At 36.6% G+C, this 14832-nt stretch overlaps 1 protein-coding gene across 13 annotated transcripts in view; it reads right to left on the bottom strand.

The window, feature by feature from the left end:
- The window catches only part of LOC136029401 (protein turtle homolog B-like), a 327014-nt gene that overhangs the window by 291488 nt on the left and 20694 nt on the right, over nucleotides 1–14832 (bottom strand). For 4 of the 13 annotated variants that reach the window (XM_065707766.1, XM_065707759.1, XM_065707764.1 and 1 more), the window contains exon 1: nucleotides 11453–14075. The exons of 4 other annotated variants lie outside the window; for them this stretch is intronic. The gene's annotated coding sequence lies outside the window, so the exon portion shown is untranslated. Of the gene's footprint in view, nucleotides 1–11452; nucleotides 14084–14832 lie in introns of those variants that run through there. 5 more of the 13 variants (XM_065707758.1, XM_065707760.1, XM_065707753.1 and 2 more) reach the window with 4 other exon arrangements.

The raw sequence follows: 14832 nt of genomic DNA on the forward strand, positions 1-14832 counted from the left end.
TTGTGTGTCTAACTCTGGGTTTGTAGACGTCTTTCTCTCTCTCTCTCTCTCTCTCTCTCTCTCTCTCTCTCTCTCTCTCTCTCTCTCTCTCTCTCTCTCTCTCTCTCTGTGCCTGTGTTTCTGAGCAGATGTCTGCTTGTCCCAGTGTCTATCTTTGTGTACTAGTGCGTCTGACTCTATGTGTTTGTCTCTCTCTCGGTGTCTATGTGTCTGAGCCGCCATTTACTGGTCTCTATGTCTGTCTTTGTGTGCCTAACTCAGTGTGTTTGTATGTGTTTTTGTCTCTTTTTCTCTGTGCCTGTGTGTCTGAGCGGATGTTTGCTTGTCCCCGTGTTTTGTCAAGTGTTTTTATGAAATTCTTTGGTACTCAGCCAGTAAGTGAAACATACGGAAATTATCAATTAGTTGAGTTTGTCGTACTCAACAAGGCTTTATTGTATCATTTCCCTCATATGGCTGCCGTATTTTCGTTCAAAATATATACGACTTTATTAATTTCGATTTTATGCATACCCCAATACGAAACAATACATTTCAAAAGGTTTTATTGCACCATTTCCCTTATAGGGTGGTCGTATCATCGTTTAAAATATATATGATTTTATTAATTTCTACTTTATGCATGCCCCAATACTAAGCAATGCTTTTCAAAAGGCTTTATTACATCATTTCCCTCATAGGGCTGTCGTATCATCGCTTAAAATATATATGATTTAGTTGATTATGACTTTTTGCATACCTAAGCAATACTTTTCAAAAGACGTTATTCCATTATTTTCCTCATATGGCTGTTGTATCATTGCTTAAAATATATAAAACTTTATTAATTTCGACTTTATGCATACTAAATACTAAACAATACATTTCAAAAGGCTTTATTGCATCATTTCCCTCATAGGACTGTAGTATCATCGCTTAAAACATATTCAACTATATTAATTTTGACTTTGTGCATGCCCCAATACTAAGCAATACTTTTCGAAAAGCTTCATTATATCATTTCCTTCATAGGGATGTTGTATCATAGCCCCCTACCCCCAAAAAACTTCCAATCTCCAAAAAGTTCTTAGTTCAACAAACTCTATGTGTGAAAAGCGGGGGCAAAAAATTGGAATAGGAGTATTGGGACCCCTTGGAGGTGGGCCATGGATGACCATAAGTTTGCACGAAACTTATGGAAAATTTCAGAACGATGCGTTCCTGGCAAGTAGAGCCCACCTGTCGCACTAAAATCTTCTTATTATTAATCTTTTATTTTCATAGTTGATTTCCCCATTATTCGGCTATGCTTTTCTTTCAGTTCTAGTTCGATTCTGACGAACTGAGTCCAAATGCAAATAAGTAAATTCCTGCGTAATTGTCCGCCGTGTTCAATAGCTCTGTATTCGAAGTTCGCTTTTATTTGGGTGAAATAGATCTATTTTGAAAAAAAGACCCTGATCGTTGCGAATCTCTTAAGTAGGGCCTATTAAGCAACTCTTCCATAACTGATACTCTTTCGGATAGAAACTCCTCGAAAAAAATCCCGCTTTCCCAGCCATAAAATATGATTTAAAGGAAGCTTTAATGTTTTTCTCGCTTGTTCAGCAGAGGAGATTTCTTTATTCTCTAGAATAGGGGACAGTAATTTCGATAGAAAATAGATTTGCCTCAGAAATTTTTGATATGGACGAATCGGCCACAAAAATGAAAGATTTGGGTTTTTGTCAGTTAGTGAATTATCTACTAAATTGAAAGAAGACATAGCTGGAAAATTGATGATGTTTTATTAGCATCCAATGAAGAAGTCCATTATTGGACTACTGTCTCTTTTTATCGAGCTTCAACTTATCGGGTATGCAATTTTAATTATCTATTGGGGGGAACAACTAACGATTTCCATAGGCCGGAGACAAGAGTGCAGAAACTTTCTTCCATTTGGTATATACGAGTATATTTCATGAATTTTGCTTTTACGTACCCAATCACGTTATGGAATGGCATAGTGTATTGTCTCCTCAAGGATTCTTTTAAAGATTTTCAGTTGCATATGATAATAAAGCACATACCCGCACACAGTAGGTATTCATGGAGATATTCAGACCCAAACCTGTAAATTTTCATAAGATTTTGTTGAAAAATTTCCTGCCTCTCCCCAGCCAAAAATAAAACTAAAAAACAAAACAACTTGTATGTACCAATTTGGAAGTACATTCCTGTGTCCACCATTAGTAGCTTTTTGTGTTCATATATTAGCATAATTTATGGAAGGGAAGCTATAGAGCCTGCAACACGATTCTTGAAGTTATGAATCTATTGGGAACTATCAGACAAGAAAACGACTCCTTTGGTGAGAGTTTAACTTTCTTTTGGATTTCTATATTTTCCTAATGACCTTTTATTCAAGTATGAGCCTTCTTCCCATTTACATTCTGACATATTTGTATGTCTTTTGAGCAGACACTATGAGAACAAGGAAAAAAGGATGTTGTGGCTAGATTCTGTGGCGTCTTTCACAAAAATTTAGGAGGAAAGACAAAGCATACTTTTCAAAATCTAGCGGAGCTCGGCAAATTCGACCATTTTTTCAATGGGAATACCCCAAAAAGGCAATTTTCAATGAAAATATCCCCCACAAGAATCTTCTTCACATTTTTTTTTGGGGGGGAGGGGTAATATCTGCTCCCTCCCAATTGACCTCACTGCTTAGACTATTTGTGCAAAAAAGGATAGAGATCCCTTGTTCAGCCGATTCAATATTGGCAAACTCAGCACAAATAAATGTTAAACCTTAAGTACTACTGTTATCCGTAAGTCCCCGTTCTACGAAGGTACAGCCTTCCTACATTTGGAGGAAGATATTTGGAAAGATAAGTGGAAGCCGCGGCGGTGACAGCAGGTACAGCTCTACCTACACTATTCTGAAAAGGGTGGAGGGGTATACCTTAGGAGCTTAATTTATCCACAGCCTCTTCAAAAATTTAAAATAATGACAGTTGAGCGCTCTCGTCAGTGATAATATTTCCATCATTAGATATGATAGGGCCTAGGGAGGATGACTTTTCATCTGTAAGATCCCGAAGGTGATCTTACGAAAGAAAGGTTTTTTAAGAAAATATTTTTTAAGAAAGGTATGGTAGGCATTGACGAGGTTATGTATGTCAAAATCCCAAATCTAATCATGATCGCTATCTTTATCAATTTTGATTCTCACTGTCCAGGTTGATTTTCATTGACTCGCTCACATGTTTGGTGTCACATGTCTTCTAACCGACCGTGCCATCTCAACCTTTCTTTCATTAGACTCCTAGAAAACGGGATTGAACCACATAATTCGTACAGCCTACTGTTTGAAATACGGTCAGTCAGCTGGGTACCCAGAACAATCCGTAGGCAGTTTATCTGGAAAACATCTAGTAAATCTTCATCCGCTTTTCGGAGCGCCCGTGCTTCAGAGCCATATTTGACCACTGTCATCACTGTAGCTTCCAATATTCTAGCCTTGGTTTGCAGACTTATCTTCCTATTCTTCCAAACTATTTTTTAACCGTGAAAAAACACCCTTAGCCTTGGCTATTCTACTTCTAACATCTTCACTGCTCCCACCGTCTTTACTAACAATACTACAAGGGTAAGTGAAGCTGCCCATGTGATCAATCTTTTCGTTACCTTTTCATCTTGATTTATTCCTAGTTTTAGTGACTTAGTCTTCTTAACAACAATTTTCAAACCTAATCTAGCACCACCAACTCGCAAAACCCCCAAAAGTTCATTCATTTTGCTCACACTCCACTCGGGGGATGCTTATATCGTCAGCATACTCTAAGTTCAGGAGAGTTTTCCCTCCCCATTTGATTCCTTGGTTTCCTATCACCTTTCCTGTGCTCCTTGAGACAGAGTCCATGAAAATGATCCATATAAAGGGGAACAGAACACAACCCTGCTTAACTCCTGATTTTATACAAAACCAGCTGCTAACCTCATTTCCTACCTTAACCGCAGCAGTGTTATCAAACAGTTCGTGGTAAAGAACTGTAGTAAGGAGCGACCCGGCTCAATAGTAAACGAAACTCTAAAAAACGGAATTCTGATACCAATAGATATATCAAATGAATCGGATTTTTATGCTGATTTTAAATATATAAGTTTCATCAAATTTAGTCTTACTCATCAAAAGTTACGAGCCTGAGAAAATTTGCCTCGTTTTGGAAAATAGGAGGAAACACTCACTAAAAGTCATACGATCTTAACGAATCACACCATCGCATTAAGCTTATCAGAGAAGTGCCCTTCTGTGATAGTGCCCTTCTTTTAGAAATTTAGTCTTACTCATCAAAAGTTACGAGCCTGAGAAAATTTGCCTTGTTTTGGAAAATAGGAGGAAACACCCACTAAAAGTCATACGATCTTAACGAATCACACCATCGCATTAAGCTTATCAGAGAAGTGCCCTTCTCTGATAGTGCCCTTCTTTTAGAAATTTAGTCTTACTCATCAAAAGTTACGAGCCTGAGAAAATTTGCCTTGTTTTGGAAAATAGGAGGAAACACCCACTAAAAGTCATACGATCTTAACGAATCACACCATCGCATTAAGCTTATCAGAGAAGTGCCCTTCTCTGATAGTGCCCTTCTTTTAGAAATTTAGTCTTACTCATCAAAAGTTACGAGCCTGAGAAAATTTGCCTTGTTTTGGAAAATAGGAGGAAACACTCACTAAAAGTCATACGATCTTAACGAATCACACCATCGCATTAAGCTTATCAGAGAAGTGCCCTTCTCCGATAGTGCCCTTCTTTTAGAAATTTAGTCTTACTCATCAAAAGTTACGAGCCTGAGAAAATTTGCCTTGTTTTGGAAAATAGGAGGAAACACCCACTAAAAGTCATACGATCTTAACGAATCACACCATCGCATTAAGCTTATCAGAGAAGTGCCCTTCTCTGATAGTGCCCTTCTTTTAGAAATTTAGTCTTACTCATCAAAAGTTACGAGCCTGAGAAAATTTGCCTTGTTTTGGAAAATAGGAGGAAACACCCACTAAAAGTCATACGATCTTAACGAATCACACCATCGCATTAAGCTTATCAGAGAAGTGCCCTTCTCCGATAGTGCCCTTCCTCTAGTGCCCTTTTTAAGTGACTAAAAAAATTAGAGGGCATACCTACAAATTGTGTCTATCTGCAGCATTCGGAACATGGTATTTTCCAGTAATATCAAAGCAATTTGCTTCATGTCCCTCTATCTTCCTACCTCCTTTTGTGCCCATTCGTACATTCCAAAGGCACATGTTCCAATGTTCTGTACAGAAAGGAGCGTAGGAATATTCAAGGACAATGAAACCTCAAAACTCCTTGAAAACGATCCTTAAGCTCCTTGAACAAACACGGAAAATCAAAATAAAAATGACATTACAATCGCTATAGCCGAAAACCAGGGCAGAGGGATTTGTCACGTAAAAAACTGCCAGTCGAAGGGATCAAGCTAATAATTTTAGAAATAGTACAATTGCCCTTACCGCATATATTTGAAAATATGATTATCACAAGCTAAGAGAATTTCCTAATTCAAGTTTCTATAATTAACAGAAATTAACATTTAAATACAAATATCATTGTATGAAAGTATTCCGAGCTATTATTAATGAAACAACATCCTAATCTTGCTTATGAGCTCTTAAGAAATTGGTAGCTTGTATCTAGTTTCTTTAATGTAATTTCCTAATGTATGTCAGCAAAAGACGGTTTATAATATCACGGTTGTGAAAGTCACTGCAACCTTCAGATGAGTAAACTTCAGGCATTAGTAAGTAAAACTGAAATATACATTTTGGAAGGGAACTATTTAATCTAAAAATTACACCTAACCCTGAAGCCTCTTCTTGAAGAAGAGCCCCATAATCGTTGAAAAAACCGGCAAATCAAAATAAAAGAAATGTTAGAATCATCATGGCCAAATACCTAACACTGTAGCTTCATCGTTCATTTTGCGCCGCAAAACAACATATTAGTCCCGCTAAGGGCCAAAACGTAGAATAAAAAATTCTGAAATGTTCTCTTAGATAGGCATTATTGAAAAGCTATGTAAACTTCACAGTGTTTGAGGATATACTGCCACCCAGAGGCACATGAGTCTTAAAAGCTATCCTTGATTTCCCATTTGATACGCCATCTTGAGCAATAATATTCACATACAACTACCAACGTGTGGTAGCATTCGTGGCGTACCAAGGAAGTGGATATCGAACTCTTGCTTGGGTGTAATTTGCTTCTATGGAGTTTGGACTTACACTTATGCAAGTCTATCAAAAAAAAAAAAAAAAAAAAAAACTTTTTGCTTGTTCCCTGTTCTTTTTTCTCTTTTTGAGAAGCGTACATTTGTTATTGTTGTTGGTTTCTTTCTTATGATTAAATAAAAAAACAATTTTTTTTAATGAAAGTAAGGAGCGACATTAAAACTTAAAACGAACAGAAATTACTTCAGTACATGAAAAGGGCTGCTTCCTCAACAACGCCCCGCTCTTTTCGCTAAAGTTTTTACTGTTTTAAAAAGAAGAGTTGAAAGAAAGAGTCAAACTTTAGCGTAAAGAGCGGGGCGTTGAAGAGGAAAAGCCCCTTTCATATACGGAGTAATTTCTGTTCGTTTTAAGTTTTAATGTCGCTCCTTACTTTCATTTAAAAAAACTAGCCCCTTTTTATTTAATTTCTGGACGTTTTTTAATTAATGCATGTTTGATCTTGGCTCTCCGCACATAAATAATTAAAACGAATTTGCAAATTAATGTTTTTTGGCTAAATGGGTTTCTGATAGTTTTAATCGGAAGATTTTGAGAAAAAAGAAGCGACGGAGGAAGCCTAGTTGCCCTCAAATTTTTTGATTACTTAAAAAGGCAACTAGAACTATTAATTTTTTTACGAACATTTTCATTAGTAAAAATATACGTAATTTACGAATTAACTTACGTAATGAACTTCTATATTCGTATGTTTTTATTGCGTATATGAGGGGGTTCACCCCTCGTCGATAATCGATAATCTTCATCAAGATTAGTTTCACCCATCAAAAGTTACGAGCCTGAGAAAATTTGCCTCATTTTCGAAAATAGGAGGAAACACCCCCTAAAGGCCATACAATCTTAACGAAAATCACACCATATGATTCAGCGTAATAGAGAACCTTATTGTAGAAGTTTAGAGCTACTATCTATAAAAATGTGGAATTTCGCATTTTTTGCCAGAATACAGATCACGGATGCGTGTTTATTTGTTTTTTGTTTTGTTTTTTCCCCAGGGGTGATCGTATCGACCCAGTGGTCCTAGAATCTTGCGAGAGGGCTCATTCTAACGGAAATGAAAAGTTCTAGTGCCCTTTTTAAGTGACCAAAAAAATTGGAGGGCACCTAGGCCCCCTCCCACGCCAATTATTTTCCCAAAGTCACCGGATCAAAATTCTGAGATAGCCATTTTATTCACCGTAGTCGAAAAACCTTATAAATATGTCTTTGGGGGCGACTTACTCCCCCACAGTCCACGTGGGTGGGGCTACAAGTTACAAACTTTGACCAGTCCTTATATATAATAATGGTTATTTGGAAGTGTACAGAGGTTTCCAGGGGGCTTTTTAGGTTGGGGGGGGGGGGGTTGAGAAGAGGGAGATATGTTGGGGGAGGAATTTCCTTGGAGGAATTCCTTGGAGGAATTTGTCGTGGGGGAAAAAATTCATGAACGTAACGCAGGATTTTCTAGCATTATTAAAAAAAAAAACAATGAAAAAATAAATATGAAAAAGTTTTTTCAACTGAAAGTAAGGAGAAACATAAAACGAACAGAAATTATTACGCATATAATGGGCTCACCTCCTCCTAATACCCCGCTCTTTAGGCTAAAGTATTTCTAGTAATTTCAACCATCTATTCTACGGTTTATGTGATTCAGGGGTCATTCTTAGGGAATTGGGACAAAATTTAAGCTTTAGTGTAAAGAGCGAGGTACTGACGAGGGGGTGAACCCCCTCATATACTTGATAAAAACATGAGAATACAAAAGTTCGTTACGTAAGCTAATTTGTAAGTTACGTATATCTTTTACTAATAAAAATATTCGTGAAAAAAATATATTTCTAGTTGCCTTTTTAAGTAACCAAGAAATCGGAGGTCAACTAGGCCTCCCCCCCCGCTCTTTTTTTCTCAAAATTATTCGATCAAAACTCTGAGAAAGCCATTTAGCCAAAAAAAAAAAAAAATATGCAAATTTCGTTTTCATTATTCATCTGCGGAGACCCAAAATCAAAACATGAATTGATTCAAAAACGTTCAGAAATTAAATAAATAAAAAACAAGTTTTTTTTAACTGAAAGTAAGGAGCGACATTAAAACTTGAAAACGAACAGAAATTATTTCGTATATGAAAGGGGCTGCTTCCTCCTCAACGCCCCGCTCTTTACGCTAAAGTTTGACTCTTTCTCTTAACTCTACTTTTTAAAACAGTAGGAAACTTTTGCATAAAGAGCGGGGCGTTGAGGAGGATGCAGCCCCTTTCATATACGAAGTAATTTCTGTTCGTTTTAAGTTTTAATGTCGCTCTTTACTTTCAGTTAAAAAAACATTTTTTTTATTTAATTTTTCTCAGAGAATGATCTTGAACTTGATTAAAAATAGAAAAGTTTCCTTATTTTTGCAGATTTTAACGGCCTTTCCAACATATTTTTTATTTAAAAGAGATACCATTTTGAAATTTCAAAATATAGCTCCCCACTGGATGAATTTTAATCTCAGCTATCGAATGACAGCTAGAGAATGATCTTGAACTTGATTAAAAATAGAAAAGTTGTCTTATTTTTACAGATTTTAGCGACCTTTCCAACATATTTTTTATTTAAAAGAGATACCATTTTGAATTTTTTTTTTAATATTGAATTCCCCGCTGGATGAATATTAATCTCAGCTACCGAATGACAGCAAAATTATCGTCTCACGCTAAGACCTTAACATCGTAGAACTACAAAGAAATAGAATACCAAAAAGTTGCGCAGGGATCAAAACTTCGTTTATATGCATTTTTGTTATGTTTTTACGAGTCGGACAAAAACTTCGTGGGGGTGGGCTCCCCTTGGATACGGCTATTGGCGGAGATAGGAGCTTGACATATTCCAGTGTATAAAGGCGGTAAATACATTCCTGAAACTTTCATTGGCCCAAATTAACTTTCAAGGTAAGACAAAGCCACTCGTCTGGAGTTTTACCTTAAAAAGGTACAGTCAAACAGTTCGTGGTAACGAAATGTAGTAAGGAGCGCCCCGGCTCAATAGTAAACTAAACTCTAAGAAACGGAATTTGATGTTAAAAGACATATCAAAAGAATCAAATTTTCATGTTGACTTGTAATATATAAGTTTCATCAAATTTAGTCTTTGTCATCAAAAGTTACGAGCCTGAGAAAATTTGCCTTATTTTTGAAAACAGGGAAACACCCCCTAAAAGTCATAGAATCTTAACGAAAATCATACCATCGCATTCAGCGTATCAGAGAACCCTATAGCGAAAATTTCAAGCTCCTATCTACACAAATGCGAAATTTCGTATTTTTTGCCAGAAGACAGATCACGGGTGCGTGTTTATTTGTTTTTTGTTTTGTTTTTTTCCCTAGGGGTCATCGTATCGACCAAGTGGTCCTAAAATGCCGCAAGAGGGCCCATTCTAACCGACATGGAAAGTTCTAGTGCCTTTTTTAAGAGACCAAAAAAATTGGAGGGCACCTAGGTCCCCTCTCACGCTCATTTTTTCCCAAAGTCAACGGATCAAAATTTTGAGATACCCATTTTGTTCCACATGGTCGAAAATCATAATAACTATGTCTTTGTGGATGAATTACTCCCCCAAAGTCCCTGGGGGAAGGGCTGCAAGTTACAAACTTTGACCAGTGTTTCCATACAGTAATGGTTACTGGGAAGTGTACAGACGTTTTCAGGGGGATTTTTTTGGTTTGGGTTAGGGTTGAGGGGAGGGGGGATGGGGCTATGTGGGAGTATCTTTCCTTGGAAGAATATGTCATGGGAGAAGAGAAACTCAATGAAAAGGGCGCAGGATTTTCTAGCATTACTATAAAAAAAAGTGAAAAAATAAACATGAAAAAGTTTTTTCAATTGAAAGTAAGGAGTAGCATTAAAACTTAAAACGAACAGAGATTACGCATATGAGGGGTTCTGCAAATACTTTAGCATAAAGAGCGAGGTATTTAGGAGGAGATAAATACCTCGCTATTTATTCTAAAGTATTTTTTGTAATTTATTACTAAAAATTATTTTTTTTTATTATTTTTAAAACTATTTATTCTACGGCCTTTCTGATTCAGGGATCATTCTTGAAGAATTGGGACAAAACTTAAGATTTAGTGTAAAGAGCGAGGTATTAACGAGGGGACAAACCCATTCATATGCATAATAAAAATATAAGAGTATAAAAGTTTGTTACGTTAGTTAATTCTTATGTTACGTGTATTTTTTACTAATAAAAACGTTCGTTAAGAATTAAAAGTTCTAGTTGCCTTTTTAAGTAACTGAAAAATTCGAGGGCACCTAGGCCTCCTTCCCCACCCCTGATTTCTCAAAATCGTCTGATCAAAACTAAGGAAAGCCATTTAGCCAAAAAAAAGAATTAATATGCAAATTTTATTTTAATAATTTATGTGCGGAGAGCTAAAATCAAACATGCATTAATTCAAAAACGTTCAGAAATTGAATAAAAAAATAGTTACTCCGTATATGAAATGGGTTGTCCCCTCCGCAATTCCTCGCTCTTTACGCTAATGTTTGAGTCTTTGCCACAATTCTACTTTTTAAAACCATTAAAAACTTTAGCGTAAAGAGCGAGAGATTGCGGAGGGGACAACCCACTTCATATACGGAGTAATTTCTGTTCGTTTTAAGTTTTAATGTGTCTCTTTACTTCAGTTAAAAGAACTATTTTTTTGATTTCATATCTAAAAGGTACGTTTTTTTTTGTTTTTTTCCGGTTAGTAATAAGAGTTGGTTTGACAATCAAGAAAAATTCTTCCCAGAGGTAGTCAATTGTATTCGGCATGATCTAAATTACAATTATTGTAGAAAACGTTTCCAAATGGTCTGCATGCCCAACCCTTTGAGAAGATTTGCCACCTAGTTTTGCCTCCGGTTTGTATTAGAGTTTACATTAGAATAAAAAAAATCTCCAAGTGGGAGTCAATTGCATTAGGTCTAATCTAAATTACGATTATTGTCTTTGAAGACTGTGTTTCCAAGTGTTCCTTGCACCCCTTGGAGAACATGTTATAAAACTTACACATTGAGTTAGTATATATCTAGAATAAACCTTCAGGTTTTACTCGAATACTATCCCAGTTTAAACCCTCTACCAATGTATTGTCGTTGCTCTAATTAGTTTAATGATAGGTCGACACAAAAAAAGTTTTATAATAAAATATATTCAATAGGTTTCTTACCATAGACGACTTGGGACAAAATCAATTCCAAATCTTTTATTATCCTTATTCCTTTGGTGAGGGGAGTAAAAACAAGACTAACACTATTTTTGGCGAATTTCAATATATTGAAAGGTTCCTTCACCTGCACTATACTGCTGCAGAAGAGTAGTAAAGACTAAATAGATGGGTTCCTCGCAGAGACACTGTTCCCGCTCGCTTTTGGCGATCAATACGTCACTGGAGAATTTTGTCAAAAATTCTTGAAAGAAATTATCTCAAAATGTTTTAACGATTGTGATAGCTATCCTGATCGGTCAGTTATGTTATATCATATATATTGACGGTCTGGAGGCTGGCATAATCTTTCCCGAGGGGGTGTTGAATTTAATATTAGTAAGTAGAAATAGTGGCACTTGGAAAAAGGACTGACTGCCCCCTGTCCCCTAAAAGAGAAAAAAAATGGTAATACAACAACTGAACTTGCCTAATTTTCGGTAAAAATGTTGTGCTTATCTGGTAAAAGATTACTATGAATATTTACCGTCCCCCATCCACCCACCGAGAAAAAAAATTACAGACATGAGCCCGAGCCCAATAGACGCGAACGTTATAATTTTGAGTAAAAGGTCCTTCAAACAAAAACAAAGAGGGTTTAGCAGGAACTTACCCCTTAATCTCTCTTAATTTTGAGGAATATTACTGGGATGAGCCTGCAATATGTGCGCGACGGGACGACAGCTACTCTTTTATTGGAGAAACTTTTGGGGTGAGAACGTAAAAGATTATGTTCATGTCTTACTTGGTCAGAAAAGGGGATGGGTGGGATATGTCCTCAAAAACCCACTCGGCCAATGAATCCCTTTGGGGAAACGTAAAAACTGTTTCCTAAAAAAAACAACGTTGGTTGAGGGGTGACAGCCCCCTTACAGTTAAGACAGCCCCGCACATAATATCAAGAATGAAAATAAACTAAATGTGTAATAAAAACTTTTCGTTCGAATCAGAGTAAAGAGTGACATGAAAATATATAGCAAATAGACTTCCCCTCTTTAAGAGGTTCCTTTTATTTCCCATATTTATTCTTAATTTTTACTAATTATTTTTTGGAAGCATGTTAGAACACAACTAATTCGGCCATTTGGTAATTACAAGTGTATTTGCGATCACATTTCAAATATTTACAGTAAAAACTGTACTGTTTAAAGCAAGCAAATGAGATCATTGTTCGCTCTGTCGTTTTGTCAGTAAATCCTTCTTCATCGTAAGAAAGATTTACTGATAAAACATCCAAACATAAAAACTATTGCTACTTCCCCTAAAAAGCAAAGCTTGTCCGTGGGGGAGGTAGAAAAAAAAACCTTAAAACAAAAAGAACATTTGGCCACCGATACCATAAATACAATCAGACTAAACAATAAATATAAAAGAACATCATACATTATACTTTGTCTCAGGGAACATCATATCACCCTTTTCTTGACATAAAAAATGAACCTTAAATTAGAATTAGTGCCTTTGCAAAATAATGTTTCTTTTTAATTTTACCTTTAACTTCTACCCCGGCTTGTCTTTTGTCATTTTGAAAGACATAGTCACCGAACCTTTGTTTCTTCTAATTTTTCAGGTGGTGGGACAAAAAACTCCTCTTTTGCCTCGGCTTGCTTTTTGTCAAACAGTTCGTGGTAACGAACTGTAGTAAGGAGCGACCCGGCTCAATAGTAACCAAAACTCTAAAAAACAAAATTTTGATACCAATAGTTACATCAAAAGAATCGTATTTTAATGCTGATTTTAAATATATAAGTTTAAATACATCAAGGTTAGTCTTACCCATCAAAAGTTAAAGGCGTCAGAAATTTGCCATATTTTAGAAAATAGGGGGAAAAACCACCTAAAAGTCATATAATCTTAACGAAAATCCCACCTTTAGATTCAGCATACCAAAGAACTCTCTTGAAGAAGTTTCAAGCTCCTATCTACTACAAGAGCTAAGAGCTCATATGGTACTTGTGACAAAGCAAGAAGAGTAAGAGCAAAGAGCTCATATGCTATGAGCTCTAACAAAATTCTAAGAGTCAATAGATTAATTTAAAATGAAAATCAAAGGCTTAATGCTGGTCAGGATTTAAAATAAGATCTCTGAGTCACGATGTCCTTCTAAATATCAAAATTCATTAACATCCAATCACCCATTCATAAGTTATAAATATTCAATTTTTTCTAATTTTTTCTCTCCCTTCAGCCCCCCATATGGTCGAATCTGGGAAAACGACTTATCAAGTCAATTTGTGCAGCTCCCTGACACGCCTACCAATTTTCATCGTCCTAGCACGTCCAGAAGCACCAAACTCGCCAAATCACTGAACCCTCCCCCCAACTCCCCCAAAGAGAGCGAATCCAGTATGGTTACGTCAATCACGTATCAAGAACATTTGCTTATTCTATCCACCAAGCTTCATCTAGATTCCTTAATAGTTTTTTTCCTCCACTCCAAGTGTTTTCCAAGAATTCCCCACCCCATTTTTCACGTTTTCCAAGAATTCCGGTTTCCCCCTCCAACTCCCCCCAATGTCACAGGATCTGGTCGGAATTAAAAATTAGAGCTTTAAAGCACAAGATCCTTCTAAATATCAAATTTCATTAAGATCTGGTCACCCTATCGTAAGTTACAAATACCACATTTTTCCAAATTACCCCCCCCCCCAACTCCACCAAAGAGAGCAGATCCGGTCCGGTTATGTCAGTCACGTATCTTAGACAGGTTTTTATTCTTCCCATCCAGTTTCATCCTGATCACTCCGCTTTAAGTATTTTCTAAGATTTCTGGTCCCCCTCAACTGCCCCCCCCCCCAATGACGCTGGATCCGCTTGAGATTTAAAGTAAGAGATCTGAGTTACGAGGTCCTTCTAAATATGATGTTTCATAAAGATCCGATCACTGCTTCGTAAGTTAAAAATACATCATTTTTTCTAATTTTTCAGGATTACCTCCCCCCCCCCAATAGAGCGGATCTGCTCCAATTATGTAAATCACGTATCTAAGACTTCTGCTTATTTTTTCCACCAAGTTTCATCCCGATCCCTCCAATTTAAGCGTTTTCCATGATTTTAGGTTCCCCTACCCCAAACTCCCCCCAATGTCACCAGATCCCGTCGGGATTTTAAATTAGAACTTTGAGACACGATATCCTTCTAAATATCAAATTTCATTGAGATCCTATCACCCGTTCGTAAGTTAAAAGTACCTCATTTTTCTAATTTTTCAGAATTACCCCCCCCCCCCAACTACTCCAAAGAGAGCGGATCCGTTCCAGTTATGTCAATCATGTATCTAGGACTTGTGCTTATTTTTCCCACCAAGTTTCATCCCGATCCCTCCACTCTAAGTGTTTTCCAAG

This window comes from Artemia franciscana, chromosome 7 (assembly GCF_032884065.1).
Source record: "Artemia franciscana chromosome 7, ASM3288406v1, whole genome shotgun sequence".
NCBI lineage: Eukaryota > Metazoa > Arthropoda > Branchiopoda > Anostraca > Artemiidae > Artemia > Artemia franciscana.